This window comes from Helianthus annuus, chromosome 17 (assembly GCF_002127325.2).
Source record: "Helianthus annuus cultivar XRQ/B chromosome 17, HanXRQr2.0-SUNRISE, whole genome shotgun sequence".
Lineage (NCBI taxonomy): Eukaryota > Viridiplantae > Streptophyta > Magnoliopsida > Asterales > Asteraceae > Helianthus > Helianthus annuus.
Window position 1 is genome coordinate 119,976,667 of NC_035449.2, and position 24,811 is coordinate 120,001,477.

Here is a 24,811-nt window from a genome sequence, read left to right on the forward strand (position 1 = left end):
TTAACACAATGCACACACACAGGTTAGTAACTAATACAGCAGTTACGTCAATTCACGAGATTAAACTTTCACAACGATTAATCAGTGCAATACTCGATAATTCAATCGGATTCACAACGAATAACAGAGCATAGTCCGAATTCGAACAACACTCTAATATTCAAGTCGAAATCACGACGAATAATCAAAGTACAAGCTCAATTGAGCAGCACCCGGACTATCGTTGGATAGTTATAATCGATCGGACGTTGAATCGTAATAGCGATTGAGTTATTACCCTGATTGCGGCAGCGTTTCGATAATCGTGTGTGTTTGTGAACTGTTTTGCTTATAACTCGACGTATATTATGAATTTTAACGTCGTTCAAGTGCCAGATTTCAAGTCCCAACCCCTGCTATTTATACTGAAATTTTGACACCGTCGCGTAGCGCGAGGGGGTACCCCTTTAGGCGTCGCGCTACGCGAGTGACCACCCTACTTTCATAGACTAGGTTTTTGCGTGTGTAGGCTTGCTGAGTCGTTAGATTTTTAAAATTCTATTTCGACAGAGAGTTATGATGATAATCGTAACTAGGGTTTTGCCCCCCCCCCCCCTGAGTTTTAGGGGCCCTGATCCTGATTCCGATTATTCTGGAAATTTTAGGGTTAGTGCAGAATTACTTGGGTTTCTTAATTAGGGTTTCCTTACTAGCTAATTATCATCCTAATTATGGATTTTAGTGGCAGTTGTTACATCCTCCCCACCTTAAGAAAAATCTCGTCCTCGAGATTTACTGGAATAGATGAGGGTACTTTCGCTTCATTTCTGATTCCAGTTCCCAAGTGTATTCTGGTCCTCTTCTTGAATTCCATTTGACTTTTACTAGCACTAATCGTTTGTGCTTGAGAAACTTGATTTTTCTATCTTCAATCTGTAGTGGTTTCTCTATAAATTTTAAATTTTCGTTCACCTCTACATCTTGAATAGGTACTACCAGGGATTCGTCTGCTAAACATTTCTTAAGATTGGATACATGAAATACATCATGTATTCCAGCCAATTCTTCTGGTAGTTGTAAACGATAAGCAACTGGTCCTATTCGTTGAATCACGGGGAATGGTCCAACGTATCTTGGACTTAGCTTTCCTTTCTTACCGAATCGTACTACTCCTTTCCAAGGAGAGACTTTTAAAAGTACTTTATCTCCTACTTGAAATTCTAAAGGCTTGCGACGATTGTCTGCATAGCTCTTTTGACGATCTCGAGCTGTTTTCAGTCTTTCCTTGATCTGAGTTATCTTATTAGTAGTTTCTTGTATTATTTCAGGACCTGATAATTGACTTTCTCCGATTTCTGCCCAACATACTGGAGTTCTGCACTTACGTCCGTATAGTGCTTCAAATGGTGCAGCTTCGATGCTTGAATGATAACTATTGTTATAGGAGAATTCAATTAATGGCAAGTGGCTATCCCAATTACCACCAAAGTCAATTACACATGCTCGGAGCATGTCCTCTAGAGTTTGTATTGTCCTTTCACTCTGTCCGTCTGTTTGTGGATGATAAGCAGTACTTAGATTTAGTCGAGTTCCCATTGCTTTCTGAAAACTTTTCCAGAAATGCGAAGTAAATCGACTATCTCTATCCGATACAATGGAGAGCGGGACTCCATGTAGGGATACTACCTCGTCCACGTAGAGTTGTGCTAACCTTTCCATGCTAAAGGTTTCTTTCATTGGTAGGAAATGAGCTGACTTGGTTAATCGGTCTACGATTACCCAAATCGCATCATTACCTCTTTTGGTTTTGGGTAACTTTGTAACAAAGTCCATTGTTATAAGTTCCCATTTCCATACAGGCATTTCTAACTGTTGTAGTAGTCCTGAAGGTCTCTGGTGTTCAGCTTTAACTTGTGAACAAGTTAAGCACTTGGATACGTATTCGGCTATATCCTTTTTCATTCCTATCCACCAGAAATTATTTCTTAAATCTTGGTACATCTTATTGTTTCCTGGGTGCATGGTATACCTAGATTTATGAGCTTCTTCTAAAATCTTATTCCTTAATTCTCTTTGCTTAGGTACCCAAATTCGTTTCTTATGGAATTTCCAAATTCCATCATTTCCTTGTTCTAATTCTTTTAGGTAACCTTTCATTCCTTCAGCATCGTCTTGGATTGCTGTTTTCTGGACTTCTTTAATTTGTGCCATTAAATCTACTTGTAGATTTAACCTCAGAGCACGGACTCGTTTCTGTTTCTCATGGTACTTACGACTTAAGGCATCTGCAACTACATTTGCCTTTCCTTCGTGATATTGGATATCACAGTCGTAATCGCTTAGCATCTCCATCCATCTTCTTTGCCTCATGTTTAATTCTTTTTGCCCAAATATATATCTTAAACTTTTATGATCGGTATAGACAGTAAACTTACTTCCATACAGATAATGTCTCCATATCTTAAGGGCAAAGATTATGGCTCCTAATTCTAGATCATGAGTCGTATAATTTTCTTCGTGCTTTTTCAATTGTCTAGAGGCATACGCAATTACCTTCTTGCGTTGCATTAACACACATCCGTATCCTAATTTTGAAGCATCACAATATACTTCAAAATCTTCTGTTCCTTCGGGTAAAGCTAAGATTGGTGCATTCGTCAACCTATGCTTTAAAATCTTAAAGGCTTCCTCTTGTCTAGGTCCCCATTCAAACTTAGCAGCTTTACAGGTTAACTTAGTTAATGGTACGGCTATCTTAGAAAAATCTTTGATAAATCGTCTATAGTATCCAGCTAAGCCTAGAAAACTTCTTATCTCCATTGCTGTTTGTGGAACTTTCCATTTCGTAATTGCTTCTATCTTAGCAGGATCTACATGGATACCTTCGTGATTTACCACATGACCTAAGAATTGTACTTCTTGTAGCCAAAATTCACATTTTGAGAATTTTGCATAAAGCCTTTCGTTTCTTAACAAAGTTAAGAGAACATGTAAATGCTCACAATGTTCTTTTTGGCTTTTGGAGTAAATAAGTATATCGTCGATAAAAACGATTACAAATTTATCCAAATATGGTTTACAGATTCGATTCATCATGTCCATGAATGCTGCTGGGGCATTCGTTAATCCAAAGGGCATGACTGTAAACTCATAATGACCATACCTAGTTCTGAAAGCAGTTTTAGGTATGTCCTCTTCTTGTACTTTCAACTGATGATATCCAGATCTTAAATCTATCTTAGAGAATTACCTAGCTCCTTGCAATTGATCAAAAAGATCATCAATCCTAGGTAGTGGGTATCGATTCTTAATCGTAACCTTATTCAATTCTCTATAATCGATACACATTCTCATCGATCCATCTTTCTTTTTCACAAACAGTACCGGTGCACCCCAAGGGGATGAACTAGGTTGTATGAATCCTTTGCTTAATAATTCATCTAATTGCTTTTTCAATTCTAGCATTTCGGTAGGTGCTAATCTATATGGTGCTTTAGCTATTGGTGCAGTACCTGGAATTAAATGGATTCTAAACTCTACTTCTCTATCAGGTGGTAATCCAGGTAATTCTTCTGGAAAAACGTCTGGGTATTCTGACACTACCGGGATGTCCTGAAGTTCCTTATCCTTAGTGTTAATGATTACTGAAATCATATACACCATTTCCTGTTTTCTCGAATAACTAGCCAACTTCATTACTGAGATGAATTTTAGTGGCTTTCGAGGTCTATCTCCAGTAATTAAAATTACTTCTACTGTAGGGGTTTGAATTTCTACTGCATTTTTGTCACATAGGATTCGTGCATGGTTGGCTACTAACCAATCCATTCCTAATACTACATCGAATCCTGCTAAATTCATTGGTAACAAATTTGCAGAAAACTTATGGCCTAATAATTCTATTTTTCCTCCTTGCCAGATTTTATCTATGTTCACAGAATTTCCTTCTGCGGTTTCTACTGTGAAGATTTGCCTAAGAGTGGTTAATGGTAACTTAAGATCTTGGCAAAATAAAGTATTTATAAAACTTTGGTTCGCACCAGAGTCAAATAATACTTTTGCAAATACGTTGTGAACTAAGAACGTACCAGCTATCACATCTGGAATGAGTTCGGCCTCTTGAGTGGTCAGCTGGAATGCTCGTGCATTTCTCTTGGTTGTTCCTTCAGCTGGTTTGGTTTGGTTAACTACAGGTTTAGCTAACTTAGGACATTCAGATTGAAAGTGTCCCCTCTCTCTGCAATTATAACAAACTTTTGTTTTCTTCCTGCAGTCTTCTTCCCGATGTCCTTTCATTTTGCAAAAATTGCAAACCATATTGCATTGTCCATAATGCTTCTTTTTGCAAATTTTGCAGAAAGGAGATGATGAGGATTGTCCGGTTCCTCTCTTCTTGGCATTACCCACACGAAATCCTTGGGTAATCTTGTGAGCTAATTCCTTCTTGCGATCTTCCTCTCTTGTGCGTACCAATTCATCTGTTAGGGTATTAGCTAATTCTACAGCATCGTCAATAGTACGAGGTCTCGCAGCTTTAACGATGTTTCGGATTTCACTAATTAACCCCCAGATGTAACGAGAGATAAGTACCGGTTCTGGCGAAGCCAGTGATGGCACTACCCTTGCGTATTCAAAGAATGTCGAAGTATAGCCCCGGCAATCTACACCTAACATACGATGACTTAGGAACTTGTTTGCCATTTGTTCCTTCTCGTATTCGGGACAGAATTTTCTTTCTACCAAACTCTTAAATTCTTCCCAACTCATTGCATAGGCTATCCTTCTCCCTTTTGCCTGGAGGACCGTGTTCCACCATTCGAGTGCTCCTTCTTTGAACAGATTTGATGCATACATCACCTGGTCTCCATCGGCACATTTGCTTATTGCAATTACTGCCTCGGTTTTCTCTAACCAACGCAGTGTTGCAGTTGCCCCTTCGTTACCTGCAAATTCAGCGGGTTTGCAAGCAAGAAATTCTTTGTAAGTGCAACCAGGCGTTGCAGCTTTCATTCTTTTAGGGAGTGGGGCCTGCTACGGATCATGATCGTCATGATTACCGCCTCCATTTATGTTGTTACTGCCGTTATTTTCTGGAATACGTTTACTAGGAATTAATTGTGGTTCGGCAGGTTTTCGAACAGCAGCTACAATTTCTGGAATAGCATGAGCTATCCCTTGGGCGATAAAATGCTCGACATCTTGTCGAGTTATATATTGATCTTCCTGTTCTTGCTCAGATTGATTTTCTTCATTAATTGGTTCATTGTTAGCATTTTCCATCTGCTAATTGGTAAAATTATTAGTGTCTAACCTTTCAAATGACAAAATTCACATAGATACACATAGATTATCACATCATACGAATATAACCAAAATTGTCGATTTCTCGACTTTTACTTTGTTAGTATATTGTATATGCATCCATACACACCTGTATTTTACAGAGTTTTATTGCCCATTTTACAGAATTTTAAGTTACTATTATACAATACGGCTTTCTGTGGTTTAACTGACAGTTCTAGTAACGATGCTCCCTCTCATCGTACTTCCAAGTTAGATGCTCTCCCATTTCCCTGATCCTATTACCTGTACCTATCAGTTCTTCACCGAACTGACGGAGTTCAGCTAGGTTTTCATTACTCATGGGAGGATTTGGGAGTGGTTCTGGGTCAAATTGTGGAAGGAAGCTATAAGGACTGTTAACTATATTTTGGAATTGCCAGTCATTGGTCCACCATTCCTCCATTTGGCCTAATGGTCTGTTATGAACTAGTGGTTCTGGAATAGCTGGTCCTAGGTTTAGTGGGAATTGAACTGTAGCCGGGTAAGAAAAGAGATTATCGTTGATAGGCTCTAAAACATCACAGTTCTCCAATAGGCGATCTATTTCGTCCTGGAACGTGATTTCCTCAGACTGTTTAGAGCTTTCGCCAATCTCTATTCCCTTTTGCTTCAGATCTATTCCTATTTCTTTTTCAGGTGATTTCGAACCTTCTCCAGTTTCTATTTCCTTTCCCTTGTTCATGATCACAGGATTTTCTATTTTAGGGAGTTTCCTAGTGGCAGTTTTCCTACGGCGCACTTTCCTCCACCCTACATATCTTCTCTTCTTTTTAGGTTTGGCTTTTTCCAGCGGTGGGGCTTGGAATTCCACAGGTTCTTCTATGTCAGCAATGTAACCAGTAAAGTCGTGAGAGACTTCGATAGGCACTGGATATAAGTTGAGATTCTGGAATGTTGCCGACATCTCATTCATGCTGCATAGCATATATGTAAAATGCAATGTTAAAACTTTGGAACAAAGTTTAACAAACAAAATACTGAAGTTTTATTGCATACTAATTTATACAGAGAACAACAGAAATAAACACACTTAGGACTTTATTTATTTACGGGTTTGTGATTTCTCTTACTAGACCTAACTTATCGGATATTTAGAGATTAGCATTTTCTGCTACAGTAGCTAGCATATAGAGATTTGCCCATTTCCCGTCTATTTTATCTTCCCAAGGTGTACTATTACCCAACTCTTGGACTTCGGGGTTAAACCTAACTCTCTTGGTTCGGGGTTTCTTTGTCTCCTGACTCTTTTTAAGTATCGAATCCCTTTTCTCTGGGGAAAGTGGATTCTCATAGTTTGCCTTGCGGACAAAGATTCCTTCTTCTAAATTTACTGGATTTTTAGAAGAAGATGCCACATCTAGTTTGTGGTAGATAGCAGACAACTTTTGCTTACCCATACTGTAACTAAAAATAGCCAGTTAATAAAACAAATAATCATAGAATAACAATTAGTAAAATTAAGCACTGTGGTCCAAAATGCTTAATTTAGGCTTAATCAGTGGCTCGATCAGTGGCTCAATTTAATTATTAGCTCTGATACCACCTTCGCTGTCACGGCTCCCCAACCCACCCTGGACGGAGTCGGGGGACCGCGAGACAGTTCCCGTGGTATTTAATTAATGTGGCAGCGGAAGTCTTTTTATAACAGGATCTTTTATCCGTGAAATATGCTCGTTTAATATATTACACAAAGTTTAAGGGATAAATCCCATAATTTACAATACGTTGATTTCACACAGAAATCTTTATTTTTCAAAACACGTTTTATTCATTTATTTACACTGAGCCACTTCTCTGAGCTTGATAGTGCTTTACTGCACTTTTCCTGGATCATACAGATCACCTGAAACATGTTTGAAAAAGGTTTTGTCAGCGGAAAATACTGAGTGAATCATTCTGTTTTCTAAAACGACTCGTTAGTTATAATTTACAGTATTAAGAGCGATTACAATGTTTCTATCAACCAATTATCAAGAATGGGTATTTGTCACTCGATGAATTTCTGTGACTGTGGTCATACCACTATTGGGTCCCGTTGCCCAAATAGTGACGGTGTACTCACACAGAGTAATAATAACTCACATAGAGTAATATTCACTCACATAGAGTGATAATAACAGTAATGTGCACAATACCCCACATACCAGCTGTAATTTGGTGATTACAAAGACTTAATCCCTGTAATTATAACCTTGAAAATAATTTGAGGTATTGTAATACTTACTCACAAACTGTGAGAAAACAGTTAAAAAGAAGAATGACTCACTTTGCAGATTAACGAGCAATAGATATAAGCCTACTGATTAGCCTTGCTTAAACCTAATTTAACACAATGCACACACACAGGTTAGTAACTAATACAGCAGTTACGTCAATTCACGAGATTAAACTTTCACAACGATTAATCAGTGCAATACTCGATAATTCAATCGGATTCACAACGAATAACAGAGCATAGTCCGAATTCGAACAACACTCTAATATTCAAGTCGAAATCACGACGAATAATCAAAGTACAAGCTCAATTGAGCAGCACCCGGACTATCGTTGGATAGTTATAATCGATCGGACGTTGAATCGTAATAGCGATCGAGTTATTACCCTGATTGCGGCAGCGTTTCGATAATCGTGTGTGTTTGTGAACTGTTTTGCTTATAACTCGACGTATATTATGAATTTTAACGTCGTTCAAGTGCCAGATTTCAAGTCCCAACCCCTGCTATTTATACTGAAATTTTGACACCGTCGCGTAGCGCGAGGGGGTACCCCTTTAGGCGTCGCGCTACGCGAGTGACCACCCTACTTTCATAGACTAGGTTTTTGCGTGTGTAGGCTTGCTGAGTCGTTAGATTTTTAAAATTCTATTTCGACAGAGAGTTATGATGATAATCGTAACTAGGGTTTTGCCCCCCCCCCTGAGTTTTAGGGGCCCTGATCCTGATTCCGATTATTCTGAAAATTTTAGGGTTAGTGCAGAATTACTTGGGTTTCTTAATTAGGGTTTCCTTACTAGCTAATTATCATCCTAATTATGGATTTTAGTGGCAGTTGTTACAGGTATTCTGTTGAGCAAGGATGTGACCCATCCTTCTCTGCCAGATGTTGTACTCATTTCGCTTCAACATGGGTGGTTTGAAGAGTGAACCGATGCTATTATTAACGTCTTGTGATTGTGACGTCATCCTGGTTGTTTTACAGGTACTGATTAATCAACTTTGCTCGTGATTAAACCTTACTCTGTTTTTCAACAAAACGAACAATTAAAAGTATCAACGATTATGTGCTGAACTTTTACGTCAAAATGATTGTTAGATCAAATTTGACTGTCCTAGCTCTGATACCAATTGTTAGGATCTGAGTTTCTTGTGATTGTGTTTTTGTTTTTGTTTGAGAATTATGAAGATGAATGAGTAATTGCAGCGAAATTAAAATGGAAACAAACTTTCACACACAATCAAATAGAAGAATTGCTTTCAACACATATGTTTGTTCATGAAATCGATTGATTAAATTTATTTCAATTATTCAATTACACTTGCATGCATGTATTACAATCTCCCCCTCAGCCTGAGCTCACATAGTTTGTTCGTACATAATGACTTGTGATGAAAGAGCTAATAGAACAGTACAAGGTACTGTTCTATTTATTGTACAAAACAAACCATTGTGGCATCTTTGCTGACGTCACCATGATAGTGACATCTAACCTCCTAACAAACTCAAACTACTGACCTATTACAACCATTGATTACAAATAACTGATAACAAAATACAAAGCATAAATGAAACAATTATTTCTTCATTCCACTGCTTAGGCTCCAGCAGTGCTTTGGTCTTTAGCAGTACTTGAGACATAACAGTTGATTGAGCATCTGCACTTAGTCTTCATCAGTCTTTTGGGTCAGCAGTAGTTAGGAAGGACAGTACTTGAATCCATCAGATGTTAGAGCCACTGTCAAGGGGAAAGATTGAGTACGAACATCTGCTTATTCTGAATCCACTGCTCTGATCCAGTTTTGGCTTTAATCAACTGTTCCTCTGTAGGGTTCAATCCCAACACAAATGCATCCCCTCCTCCATAAGGTCAGAGTTGGATGCACACCCGAGCCACCAAGCCACCAGTTCCAGGGAAAACCCGTCGCCCGAAGGCCCACTGTTGTAAAAATCGGTTTGGCTCGGTTTCAAACTGGCGACCTCTAGAGAGGCCTAGTTCTAAACTTCATTGCCACCACCAATGTCCTTCAAAGTGATGCTAGTGGGAGTTGAACTTGGGACCTCAAGGAGAGAAACCAAGTGACTAACCACTAGACCAACTTGTCAGGACTTTAGCATGAATATTATTAGTTTTACGTTTTACATTCTTCACTTAAAAATAAATTTATTTGGAAAAATAATCCATAATACATAAATAAATACTTTTTTTCTTCTTCACTGTTTTACTCACTTTTTTTTTTCAAATTACATTCAGTTACCTAATACTTTTCTTTAAAAATAAGTAATAACTTTTTTAGTATACTTAAATTTTTGGTTTCTATTATTTTTAATTAGGTTTATATTTTAGAAGACACAATTTTCAAGAAAACGATTTTTAGAAGAATGATTATTCCTTTTTTTACATTTCTAATTTACTACCAAAAAACAAAAACAAAATTAAAATAAAAAAGCTTGAAAGTAAGAATATAAAAGATAGTGTATATAAACAGTTGTCTAAACAAAAAGTTTCATGGATAAATGAATTATACTATTTTTAGTTTAGTTTTGCTAAGATCATTAACATGCAGATTTTATTTAATGTATTTGTATAGGATCATTCATTGTGTCTTATTTTTGGTTGTATTGATACATTCATTGTGTCTTATTGTGTTAAGTTAGGTAGCATTTGGGATGCACTCACTTATGGAGAAGGTTATTTGCTACATTTGATGTAATTTACTCTTCTTGGACATATTAGGTGTTGTGAGGCGTCCACTTTTATTTTTTTTTTTATAACACAAAGGGGTTCTTTGTAAATTATTGATGTGTATATATATATATATAGGGAAAGGTTCATTTGAGAAGAAATTTAATGTGAGAAGAAAAAGAAGAAAGGGCATATTAGTAAAATACTATTTCATTTATAACTCATATCATTAATTTTTCTCTCTTTAATTAATTAGTCAACTAATCATTAATTATCCTACATATAATCTCCAAAACCTACGCATATTAAAATTTTCCTACATATACCTACCCTACACATTATAGAATTTTATCCTACATAGTCGAAATTTATCATACACACCTCGAAATATATCCTACACAACTCGTAATTTATCATACACAACTAGTAGTTTATTCTACAATTTAAATTAAGTTGTTTTTTTTAATTTGGAAAAAGTATATATTTTGAAAAAGAGTTACAAATTTAATTTAGTTAGTTATTAAAGGGGAAGAATACAAATTAATGATTTATATAAGTTTACCAATATACCTTTATATTAAAATTAAATGCAAATATTAAATGAAGTAAAATGAAACATTCTTATTGGTTGAAACTTCTTCTTTTTTCTTCTTACAAAAAAATTCTTCTCATTTGAACCCTTCACTATATATATATATATATATATATATATATATATATATATATATATATATATATATATATATATATATATATATATATATATATATAGGTAGAGGATCCTGTACAAAGTGGAACTTTTGTGAGAAGTGTGAGAAATAATTTGGGAATGACAAGTGTCCTTTATCCTAATTAATTCAAAAGGGTATATTAGTAATTTGATATTCTTATCATTTAATTGATTTCCAAGATAACTGCCAAAAAAAACTGGCGATGAGTTTTTATAGGGATTGAATCGAATTTTGAATTAGGAGAAATTTTAGGAAACATATTTGTTTTTACGATTTTATACATCTGATTGTTTTATCTTCTTCATCATCTTTTAATCGCAACATCTTTTAATCATACATTGTTCATGGCATGGTGTTTTAAACATCTGGATACATTGTTCATGGCGTGGTGTTTTAAACATCTGGAGACATTGACTATGATTCAAGTCATGGTGTTTTATCTGGAGACATTGTTCATGGCGTGGTGTTTTAAACATCTGGAGACATTGACTATGATTCAAGTCATGATGTTTTATCTGACTTGAATTCCAGATAAAACACCATGACTTGAATCATAGTCAATGTTTCCAGATGTTTTAAAACACCACGCCATGAACAATATCTCCAGATGTTTAAAACACCACGCCATGAACAATGTCTCCAGATAAAACACCATGACTTGAATCATAGTCATGGTGTTTTAAAATCTGGGAATGTTTTGTGTTGACTGTCCAGATAAAACACCATGACTTGAATCATAGTCATGGTGTTTTAAAATCTGGGAATGTTTTGTATTGAATCATAGTCATATTTTGTATTGAACAATGTCTCCAGATAAAACACTATGATTCAAGTCATGGTGTTTTCTGGATTCCAGATAAAACACCATGACTTGAATAATAGTCAATTTATCCAGATGTTTTAAAATACCACGCCATGAATCTGATTACAGTTCTTCTAAACATAAAACACCACACCTTGAATCTTATATAAAACAAAGAGGCTTCCGATTTAGATCTTGGTTATTAATTCCGATATTTAAGAAAAAAGGAGTGAATGTAGGTGTTTTTGGTTGTGTAGGATACAGTTACCATATTTGAAACATTGAAAAAGACACTATTGCCCTTTAATTTTACATAAGGTCCCTCTAATTAAAACACAATTCACATTTTTATACCCTATTGATCTCAACCATTAGATCAAATATCCAATGGTTTAAAATACTTCTTACCCTTCTCACATTTTAAACACTTTTTACCATATCCCTACCCTATATATATATAGTGGAGAGTTCAAATGAGAACAAATTTTTTGTAAGAAGATAAAAGAAGAAATTTCAACCAATAAGAATGGTTTATTTTACTTCATTTAATATAAGTATTTAATGTTACTATAAGGGTACATTAGTAAATGTACATAGGTCATTAATTTGTAGTTATCCTCTTTAATAGCTTACTACATTAAATTTTTTGTAACTTATCTTCAAAGTATATATTTTTTCAAAAAAAAATAAAATAATTTAAAGTGTAGGATAAATTACGAGTTGTGTAGGATAAATTACGAATTGTGTAGTATGAATTTCAACGTGTAGGATGAATTTCGAAATATGTAAGATAAATTTTGACGTGTGTAGGCAAAAAAAAATTAGTGTGGAGGATACTAGTCTTTATGACTAATTAATTAGTCAAAAACAATCATAAATGAGATAAGTGAAAAAACTATTTAATGTTTTACAAAATTACCTTTTGTTCTTTTTCTTCTCAATTAAATTTTCTTCTCAAATGAACCTTCCCCTATATATATATATATATATATATATATATATATAGGCTAATTATAAGGAGAAAACTTACTCCAGTTGACTAAACCCTGAAAACTCACACATGTGGCTAGGATTGATCCACGTATGTATTTAGATTGAGAGTAGGAAAGGGCATAACGGTCTTTTTCTTTTTACCTTTTTGATTGAATGGAAATGTGTAAGTCTTTACAAAGACTTTTCTTCTTCTTGTCATCTTTCTCATTTAATACCATTTTCTCTCTCTACCATTAAATCTCACCAAACCTTTTCAAAACTCACCAGATCATTTCCTCCATCATCTCTCTTCTCTAGCACACTTTTCCCTCTTTCCCTCTCTCTCTCTCTTGTTCCATTATAGAGAAAACAAGAACAAAAATGAAATCGGAGAAACTGATGAGCATTAGATCGATGTAGACGCCATCTAGATCTAGATCTGTACCGTCATCTAGACCTGGATCCATCATGTTTCTTTTAAACCCGTCAAGATCTAGATCTGGATCGCAGGTGGGTGGTGATCGTTGAAGGTTGATGAAGGATGGTGGCAAGTGGTGGTCCGGTGGTAGTGGTGGTTGTTGGGAGCTACGGTGGTGGAGGGTCTAGCTGAAAACATGAATAATCAAAGCTAAAGCCAATTTCAGGTGCTCGATTTGATTCATTTTTTAGGCTGCATTTTTAGTCTGCATTTTTGTTGTTTTTATGGATCTGCAATTTTTTGTTGTTCAAGAAGATAAAGGTTTTTAAGTTCTTGTTTTATGGATCTGCAAATCCGATGTTGAAGATGATGTTTTTGTTCGAACCAGGCAAAGATCCAGTAAAATTACACATCCTTTTTTACGTTTTTTGAGGATGCTGAAGGGTTTTGTTCGAATTTTTTGTTCAAGAAGGTGAATATGTATGTTTTTAAGCTTTTTTTTGCAAATCTGCTATTTTTTTACTCTGCATTTTTGTTGTTTTTTGTGGATCTATAACTTTTTTTATTTTTTGTTCAAGAAGATGAAGGTTTTTAAGTTCTTGTTTTCTATACATATTGCTTTTTATTATTGATTTTATCAATTTTTTTGTGTAAAATTTGTTTCAGATTTCTGAACAAATCGAAACAATTTGATTTAAGTTCTTGTTTATTGAATTAAATTGAAGTTACTTTTCTTGTTTTTTGTGTAACATCTTTATGTAACCCAACATAGATGGGTTTAGTAATGTAACAATTCTAATATGTTTTGTTAGTTATATATTTAAAAATTCTAAAAAAACATTAATAGTTACATTTTATCGTGTTACATAAATAATGCACGTTACTGAAAATAAAGTGTGTTGTTTTTCTGGCATAAATTGATAATTAAAAAATGCATGTTACATTTTTTCGTGTTACATAAATAATGCACATTACTGAAAATAAAGTGTGTTGTACACTTTTTTAGACTGTTGTTTTTATTATTGATTACATCATTTTTTGTGTAAAATTTGTTTTAGATCTTGTTCAAGAAGGTGAATAACTATGTTTTTTTCAGCTTTGTTTGGAAATCTACATTTTGAAGATGATGTTTCAGATGTTGAAGATGATGTTGAAGATGTTGAAGATGATTCAAAAGATGTTTGTGTTAGAAATGTAACAATCAATTAAAGCAAAAATGCCTGAGATTTATGTAGACTTTTTGCTGTGTTGAATCTGAGAATTTTATATGTTATGGATTTTTTGGTTTTGTTTTTACCATGTTACATTTTATTTTTGCCTCAGATTTTTGTACATTTTTGCTGTATCCGTGTTACATTTTTTTTTCACTGAGATTTTTGTACATTTTTGCTCTATGTGTGTTTGATCAGTGCTTTTGTTGATGGTTGCTTGAATATCTTTGTTAATGGGTGATAGAACTTTAATCATCAGAGAGAGAAAACATAAAATAATGAAAGAAAAGTACTTTAATCAAGAGAGAGAGAGAAAACATAAATTAATGGGTGACAGTACTTTGCACTTTCTTTGTTCCAATAATATCCTTCATTACATTAAATACATTAAAAAATTGAGACAAAGTACACAAAAGCAATTGATGGGGCAAAAGTTAATCCTAGCCATCCATCAACTTTGATCAATGGTGATTAATGGGTTTTCAGGGTTTAGTCAACTGGAGTGGGTTTTCGATTTATCCTTGCCCTATATATATATATATATATATATATATATATATATATATATATATATATGTGGTCAGGATTTAGAAAGAACGGTGAAAAGTGTGAGAACGGGCAGAACAATTTTGGCGGTGACATGTGGCATTGATGCTAAATCATACGAAGGGGTAATATTGTCAAAAAAAACCCACTCACGTGAACTGGGTGTTCAAATAAAACGTTATAACAAAAAAAAAACTATTTTTTTGAGCTATAATTTACAATAGCTCAAAATACCATTTTTTTTGAGCTATATAGCTCAAAAAACGCCATAAACTCCGGTTAAAACCCACACGCCAAAAAAAAGCTATTTTTTTAGCTATAATTTACAACAGCTCAAAAAAACCATTTTTTGAGCCATATAGCTCTAAAAACGCCATAAGTTCCTAGCAAAAAAAAAAAAAAAATTTGAGCTAGCTCCCATTAAAACGCCATAACAAAAAAGAGCTATTTTTGAGCTATAATTTACAACAGCTCAAAAAAACCATTTTTTGAGCCATATAGCTCAAAAAACGCCATAAGCTCCCAATTAAAACGTCACGCCAAAAAAAAAAACTATTTTTTGAGCTATAATTTACAACAGCTCAAAAAAACTATTTTTTTTTAGCCATATAGCTCCAAAAAACCATTTTTTTTTGTGTCTAACAGCCTAAATTAATATCTTTTGAGCTTAGAAAAATCATAATTTGTACTGTAAAAACGTCATAAAAAAACTAAGTTGAAAACGCCATAAAACACTCAGTTCAGAAAAACGCCATGAAAATAACTAGTTAAAACGCCATAAAACACCTAGTTCAGAAAAACGCCATTAAAAAAACTCAGTTGAAAATGCCATAAAACACTCAGTTCAGAAAAACGCCATGAAAATAACTAGTTAAAACGCCATAAAAACACCTAGTTCAGAAAAAACGCCATGAAAATATCTAGTCTAAAACGCTATAAAACACCCTGTTCAGAAAAAACGCCATAAAACCCAGTTAATTTTTTTTTCGAAAAGTATATTAATAGTATACTCGTTGGAAAGATAAAAAAACGATAAGTTTTATGGGGTAATTTTTTTTCGAAAAATAATCGCGTATAAAAAAGTTATTGTCGTTTAAAGATGATGGGGGGAAATGGCATGTGCACCTTTGTTTGGATCTTCCTATTTTACCATTCCTGGAAGTTACAAGCCCCCTATTATTTACAAAAATGCTACCGCATCAATCTCAGCCACAAACCACTAAGATCTTGTGGCTGAGAATTGTTCTCACCGTACTCACACTTTGAGGGGTTCTCTCCTGATCTTGTTTCTATATGTGTGTGTGTGTGTGTATATATATATATGCAAAATATAATTTGCTTTTGATCCAACTATTTTTTGTAGAACTTCATTAGACCGTGGGGTATGGTGGGGCTTGGGTTGGGGCATGAGTTGACACGTGGATTTCGAGCCCCCCCCCCCCCCAACCGCCTAGTGACGTGTCCGTGGGGTATGGCGGGGCGTGGGTGCACCGCTTGGGTTGGCAGGTTATTAAAAAAAATACAAAAAATTTAAAAAATTCACACAACATTTATAAAAAAAAAACCTAAAATTTTATTAAATTTTTAAAAATTACATAATCCTAAAAATCACATAATCCTAAAAATTACATAAATTCCTAAAAATTACAAAATAAAAAAAACTAGAGCGTTAGATAAATTTCAAAAAGGGCGAGCTTGTCCCATTCGCTCCTTGCCTCGAAACTCAATGTTCGCCACCGCCACCCGGTCCTCGTGGCTTAACTCGCCGCTCGGAACGGCTTCGTAGTAGGCCTTGAAACGATCGAGCTTGGGTCGTAGCTCGCGCCATTTATGTTGGCACGCGTTGAGGTTGTGCCGGTCGTGTCCGACGTTATGTCGGTAGCTTACGAATGCTTCCGGCCAATATCGTGTTTGGTCGGGTTGCCGCCCCTTCATAGCGTCAACGACGCTTATGACGAGAGCCAATTCTTCTTCGTGGGTCCAAGAGGCCATGATCTTCGGGTTGGGGTAGCGGGTTCGTGGGATCAAGTGGGTTATGGTTGGGTTGCCGGTGGGGTAGCGGTGGATGGGATGGGGTAGCCGGTGGGGTTTGGGATTACATTTATAGGGGATGTTAGGGGTTGGGGTGACCGCTTGGCTTGGCCAAACGGTTGGAATTTAAAAATTCAAACCCGCTATGACATGGCGGTGGACAACGAATAGGAAGCCGCCACATCGGATCTCAAGCCCGCCCCACGCCCGGCTTCAAACCCAAGCCCCAAGGGTCACGCCTCAACCCAAGCCCACCCGGGGTGGTGGCTTGGACGTTTTCCTCCAACCACGCCTCAACCCAAGACCCATACCCCATAGTCTTATTAATGTTTTGGTCACTTTCATAAGCGAATTCACAATTTTCTGAAAATTGATTTAGGGTGGCAATGTAATCTAAGAATACAACAAAATGAATTTTTTTTTAATAAACTAAAGAATTTCGCATTTTATATTGTGTTACTAAAGACTTTCATAGTTAACATTCTGCTACAACGTGTGGAGTGACGTCAACTTTGTCATTTACAAAATTTAGTATGCAAAATTTTAAACTATAATGATCGGTCATGGTTTGCGGTGGAGTTTGGTGGTGTGGTGGTGGTGGTTGGAAGCAAGAAAAAGCTTACGAACATAACATAATAAAACAAAATTTTAATACGTAGTATTCTTCTGTTTCTTGAAAATGGTTTTGACGAGGTATGACCCAGAACGACTAACCCGACCCGGTCATCACTTATTGTTTTATTATAAATATTTAATTACACATGTTTATTCTAGAATGTTCCATACTGCATGGATAAACCATGTAACCAAATCCCCAATCTTTTGGGAAGATCATGCAAATCACTAACTTATCGGAGCTCATCCTAAGTTAGAGAAAACCCTAATAGTAAACTATAAATAGAGGTAAAATTTAAATTAATGGTTCATTATGCTATTGTTGAATTGAATATGTGAAGACGGAGATGGCAATTTCCGCGTGAGACCGATTGAGTTGAAACGTGTGGAAATAATAGAAGTGGGGTAGCTTGAAGTTTCCCAGGAAAATTAGAAGAAAGAAATAAATCGCTTGACTTTTCACTTTTGGGGTTATTGAATATTTAATTTGAGTTACTCTTCTAGAAAGCGATAGAAAATGAGACTAGTAAATAAAAATGATTAAACAAAAAAATTAAATAATTAAATGATATGATGTTATGCTCCCGCATCAGATTCAAAAGGGGTAGTTGATAAGGACGTCACAGCAGTAGCGATGAAGGCAATAGTGGAAAATTGGATTATTAGATTGTTCAGTCGCATGTAGGGCAATGAAGAAAGATGGGGAGGAGGAGAGAGTGATGATGTGGGTAGAAGAGGCTAGTCATGATTTTGGAAATATTGGAAGAACATTCTACCTTCAATATAGATTATGGAGTTAATAGTCAAAATGGTCCATGAGGTTTGCTCACTTTTGCCATTTTAGTCCAAAATCCAAAATTTTTAAATCTGGGTCCCTGAGGTTTGTATTTTATTGCCATTTTGGTCCAAATCTCAAATCAGGTCAGATTTCTAAAAAAAAAACCTGGTTTTTGTCCTTTTCCTCAGGGGCATTTTGGTCATTATAATTTTATTATAAATAATTATTAATTGCACACACACACACTCTCTCTCAATCATCGTATATGTACAGGCACAAGTTCTCACCCTTAAACATCACCCACCACCACCATTAGCACCATCATAATCCGCCGCCACCGTAATCCGCCGCCACAACTCTCTCTCCCTCTCTCTATCTCTCACACACACACACTCTTACAGCCACCAATCCGCCACCGCCACCATTACCACCAATTATCCCTGGTAGATCTGAACAATTCTAGAGAGATCTGTGATTGTAAACCCTAGTCGCCGCTAGGTGTCGTCGGAACACAGGAATGACGGTGGTTAACCTTGGCAGTTTTGAGTTTAGATCTGGTTCAAGTTAGGAGCGGCTAGGGTTCTGGTTTGCACTACGACTAGGGTTAGCTGTTTGCAGGTTTCGAATGGGTTGTGTAGACGGCGGGTTATGCGACTGGGTTTTGGTTTGCACAGCTACTGGTTTATGCGACTGGGTTCTGGTTGCACGGCGACGGCTAGGGTTAGTCGTTTGTTGTGGAGTGGTGTTTGTGGTTTAACCTTCCGGTTTTCTTCGATCTGTACTTCCGCTGGGTGAGAGAAGAGAGAGAGACAGAGGGTTGTTTAGAGAGAGAGAGAAGAGAGAGAGAGACAGGGGTGGTGGTTTAGTGGTGGTGCGGTGGGCATGGTGGTGGTGCAGTGGTGGTGTTAATGAAGGGGAAAGGAGGACAGAGTTTATAGAGGGAGAGAGAGTAGGGTTTATAGACAAATGACCAAAATGCCCATGAGGAAAAGGAAAAAAACAGGTTTTTTTTAGAAATCTGACCTGATTTGAGATTTGGACCAAAATGGCAATAAAATGCAAACCCCAGGGACCCAGATTTAAAAATTTTGGATTTTAGACTAAAGTGACAAAAGTGAGCAAACCTCAGGGACCATTTTGGCTATTAACTCTAGATTATCTAATACAAAACTACAACATTCTGCCTTCAATTGTCTTTTTCTTTTATTTTTCCTACAACAAAATATTTTTCTACAACAAAATATGTATATTTATAATTCTCAAATATATACGCACACATATATTTCAACTAGTTTTTGCTATGTCCACGTTGTGGGCACTAAGCCGAGTATTTCTCTCTCATAACACATACGTCTGTATTTCGGTTAGCTGTACATACTATTCATAACACAATCTAAAAAAAATTACATCGAGTCAACTAATTAAAACAAAACACTACCATACTTTTGCTAAAAAAAAAACTAAAACGATAAAGAGATTATAATTTTAATCTGGGGAAAAAATTGTAATTTTGAAGGACAAATGAGTGTGTGCCAAGCAGCCGACTGACCCGAATAAAAAATTACACCGAGTCAACCAACTAAAAAATATATTATGACTTTAATTTTACACTGATGTAAAATTGTAATTTGACCTACGTTTGACCCATTCAACTCACATTATAAAGAAAATATTCGATATCTATTTTTCGTTACAATAGTTTATTATTTCAATAATAAGAATATTATATTATGTTATATTATTATAATATAAAGGTTCATTTACATATATCCCCTTATTAATTTACAAATCTTTAAGGCTTGGTATTTAAATTAATCTCATATATTAATTTCCAGGTTTCTTTTATGAGTGGTATATATTATTTATTTTTTACAATTTTTTAAACCTTAGTGTTGAAGTTAATGAAGCACCCAATTTTATATATTTTCATTATTATTATATCATCATCACTATTATTTTTTTATTTATTTTGAATACAAAAGAAGAATTTTTGAAAGTAAGAAATTACAGGTAAACGGACAACAAGCTATGTTGCTTCCTATTTTTTAATAGCAAAGCAAAGTCTTTTAAAAACGACATCTACAGATTTTGAGGTCACAATATTACTGTACATGACCCTTTGAACTCCGCTACCCCTTATTATTTTACGTTGCGATCTGCATTTGGTGAGTTCACACCTCGCAACGTGCGTGCATGGTTCAACGTTTGTACGTCTAGTTTTTGTTTGATATAATGGCTATGTTATAACGTACGGGTCCTATATACTAGTTAATATCAAAAGAGTAGATTTGCAAAATCGTCCCCGAGGTTTGGGTATGTTTGTCATTTTCATATAAAACAACTTTTTTGTACCATATAGTCCTTCACTTTTGTGATTTTTTGTCATTTTCATCCAAATGTTTGATAGAAAAAATAAAGCAAATTAGATGTTTGGATGAAAATGGCAAAAAATCTTAAAAGTGAAGGACTTTATTGTACAAAAAAAAGTTGGTTTGGATGAAAATGACAAACATGCCCAAACCTCAGGGACGATTTTGGCAATTTACTCATATCAAACTATAAACTGATCAATAAATAAAGACTTAACTATCATTTTCGTCCCTGTGGTTTCTCCAATTATGTCTGTTCAGGTCAAATTTCAATTTTATATCATTTTCGTCTCTGACATTCTTGAAACACGTCAGTTCCGTCCAAAAAAACATGAGTTAACAGTCATTTTCGTCTATGTGGTTTGTCCAATTATCCAATTTAATCTTAGTTTTTTTGGACGGAATTGACATGTTTCAAGAATGTCAGGGACGAAAATAGTACAAATTTGAAATTTGGTCTGGACTAATATAATTCGAGATACCCGAATTGCCGATTAGACCGGCAACAAAAAAACCGGTTGCCCGTTTTATCAACATAGGCATGGCGTCACGCCAATTTTTATTTATGAGTTAAATGTCATTTTCGTCCTTTTAGAACAAACCGCATTGGTCTAATCGTCAATTCGGGTATCTCGAATTATTAGATTCGGCATTCAAGGCGATGAAGAAGAAAGGTAAGAGAAGAAGAAAGGAGAAGGGATGAGGATAGAGGTGGTGAGACATGATTTTAGAAATGTTAAAAAGAACAAACCCACCCTTCCATTGAATATATTTGAATGCCGATAAAACGGGCAACCGGTTTTTTTGTTGTCGGCTTTCTAACTGTTGTTGTAGTATAGTGCTCACCACCACGGTCGCATTCACGCCATACCCTCACGATCCTTCTCTTAATTTTCTTTGATCAACGGCTCACAATAACGAAAATCATTCACGTTTGCCCATGCTTGTACCAATTTCTTTAGTTCATCTAGAGAGTTGAAAACCTGTAACATCGATAGGGTTAAGTTAGATTTTATATTTATTAATTGGGTATTGGATTTTAATAATCCCTAAGTTTCACCTGTTGGCTGATAATAGTTCCAACTTTAAAAATTCCCTCCAATAATCTCAACTTGTAAAAGTTTGGCCGCCATTGATCCTTTTCTTACATAGGTGCGCTTAAATCAATTAAGGAGTCTCTAGGTGTAATTGAATTTATTGAGGAGACCAAATTCTTATATGTTTGAAAAGGATCAATGGCAGCCAACTTTTACAAGTTGGGATTATTGAAGGGAATTTTTAAAGTTGGGATTATTATCGGCCAACTGGTGAAACTTAGGATTATTAAAATCCAATAACCCTTATTAATTAGTCTCGCGTAACTAAATAAGTTTGATACATGCTTTGTGAAGTACGGATTGCCCGGGCTGGGGGTGCCTCATCATCATACGGTGGTGTTTTCGGAGGCTCACCACCATATCCTCCACCATCTGGATAGTTTTGTTGAACGTACAAAGATTGTGATGCATTGTAACTTTCGTAAGGATTGCTCGAGGAAATGAATTTCTCATGACCACCGTATCCATCCAGATAGTGTTGTTGCACGTGAGAATATTCACACTCGTATCCATAATCCGGATACCCTTGTTGCGCCGGATAACATGGTTCATCAACATGGGATAAGTCATCTACAAGGGATGGTTCTCAACAGGAGGATACATGTCCAAATCTAGAAACGGTCTGTTTTGATTTCCTTGTACACCGAACACAACCTCCTCTTGCTCGTTAGAATCGGGAATGCCAGTCTCCTCCTAAAAACGGTATGATCATGAGTAAATATTGAAAACAAGTAATTTAAGCTAATAACTGTTACCAGATCGGTTTCGGGCACCCATGACTCGCTAGAATACGGCCCAAAGAAATAGTTGTCGACCTAGAATGATGACATCTGTAGTGTGTTGAATTAATATGGCTATCTTTCAGCACCTTTGAATGAAATCAAATAGAACGCAAAGAAGAAGTAAAGAATTGTGTCGATGGTTGAAGAATGCTCTGCATGTCCCTATTTCAATAGTTTGAATTACAAATATACGCCGCGTAGAGCTCTATACCTAGCGTATTACTTTATTCACATGCCCGACAACATAGTCAAATCAGTCTTCAAGACGTCTCGTCTAGTCCTGTACGAGGCGTCTTCCTCTATCATCTAAGTCCATCGTCTAGATCAATACCTGGCGTATGAAGTGATTCATTTGACGTTGTATGAGGTTGACCAACTGGTCGTTGACTTGAGCCCTAGACGTCTCGTCTAGGCTTATACGAGGCGAAGTGTGTGGAAATAGGCCTATGAGTGTTTGAATACGTAGACGTTTTTGGTTATCTTGTAGCTTCTAGATAAGGGTGTTCATGAGCCGATCCGATCCGATCGAGGGTCTACTCATGCTCGGATTGAATTACAACCGATCCGATCTGATCGGATCGAATTTGCAAAACCGAGCACAAAAGTGATGCTCATGCTCAGATTGAATTTGAATCGATCGGATCGTTTTCGCTCAATTTTTTTCAAATCCTAAAAAAAATCGAGCGGATCGTTTTCACTCGGTTTCGCTCGATTGAATTATAAGGCTTCGTTCAACAAAAACAAACCATAGCTTAATTAAAACATGTCTAACACTTTACTAACAAATGCAATACATAACTAAAATCATGATCCTAAAAATGTTCTTCACAATATCAAGAAGCACAAAATAAAGTGCGAATTTTTTTTGGGCTTTTAATTTTTTTGGGCTTTTAATTTTTTTGGGCTGAATATTAAGTTGGGCTGAATATTTTTTGGGCTTTTAACTTTTTTTTTTTGGGCTAGTATATTTTTTGGGTTTTTAATCTTTAAAATCTATAGTGTGTATATATATATATATATATATAGAGAGAGAGAGAGAGAGAGAAAGAGAGAGAGAGAGAAAGTGTAGAATACAATAGTTCTAATCCTACATTACGTACGCGATGCCCACAACCCTACACGTGTCCCTGATTCATTTTTCTTAGATAATGGTATATCAGACATCCCGTTCAATCATCAGAGGGCAAATTAGACAATTCCTTCAACAAGCAAGCATATCATGAGTTCGTTACACAACTATCTCTGTAATTATGATTCGTATTAGTTCGGTTTTTAGGTTTTTATTGATTGTTTGATTGATTCATATTAGATCGGAGCGTTACGTTTGAAGAAACCTAAACACATGCGATTTCATGAACAATAACATGCATATTAAAATAATAACATGCGATTAGACGTTGTGCACATTAAATAATAATATACACATGCGATTTCATAACATATAACATATACACTAAAAAAATAACATGCGATTATGTTTTAATGTAACATGCGAATTCCCAAAAAAAATTTGTAACATGCGAATTCCCACAGCTAACTAAAATATGCACATTAAAATATGTACATGTGAATTCCCATAACTAATTAAAAATTGTAACATCCGATTCCCCCATTAAATTATTTTAATGAATTCCATTTGGGAAATCGTAATATGTGAAATCCAATAAAATGAATATGTATTGTAATGTTTCATTTTGAATTCGCATGTACGTCTTAATGTTTTTTTTTTGTCTTTTTCAAGGAATTCGTATGTGTGTTACCCAGTTCTTATTTTTTCAAGGAATTCGCATATTACTAAATATTTTTTTTAATTCGCATGTGAATCTTCCCAGTTAAATCGCATGTTATTTTTTTCAAGAAAACAAATCGCATGTGTATAATCTGTGTGTGTTACTGTTCATCTTCTTCTATTGCTGGTCGATCGTTGTTAGTCTTCTTCCGTTTGACCCTTACAAGTCTCAAATCAGTAGTTCTTATTATCGATATCGCACCAAAAGGAACGAAGGGAGGTTGGGGAAGAAGAATTTCAGGTTTTTGAATTTGATTTAGGGTTTGATTTTGAACTATCATCGGTCAATTACAGAGATTTATGACCTCACAATGACGTTTTTAACCTTCTTGGTATGATTTAGATATATTAAAATGATTAATTTAATCATTTAAATTGATTTCGCCCGCGTTTGATCGATTGAAGATCGTACGGCTGAGGGCATCGCGTACATAATGTAGGATAAGAG

At 35.5% G+C, this 24,811-nt stretch overlaps 1 long non-coding RNA gene across 1 annotated transcript; it reads left to right on the forward strand.

The window, feature by feature from the left end:
• The first annotated feature begins 12,935 nt into the window (after nt 1-12,935).
• LOC110870945 lies at nt 12,936-14,479 on the forward strand. The gene is made up of 2 exons (XR_002553365.2): nt 12,936-13,371; nt 14,242-14,479. It is a non-coding gene; the product is annotated as an uncharacterized LOC110870945 (long non-coding RNA).
• Nucleotides 14,480-24,811: the final 10,332 nt, after the last annotated feature.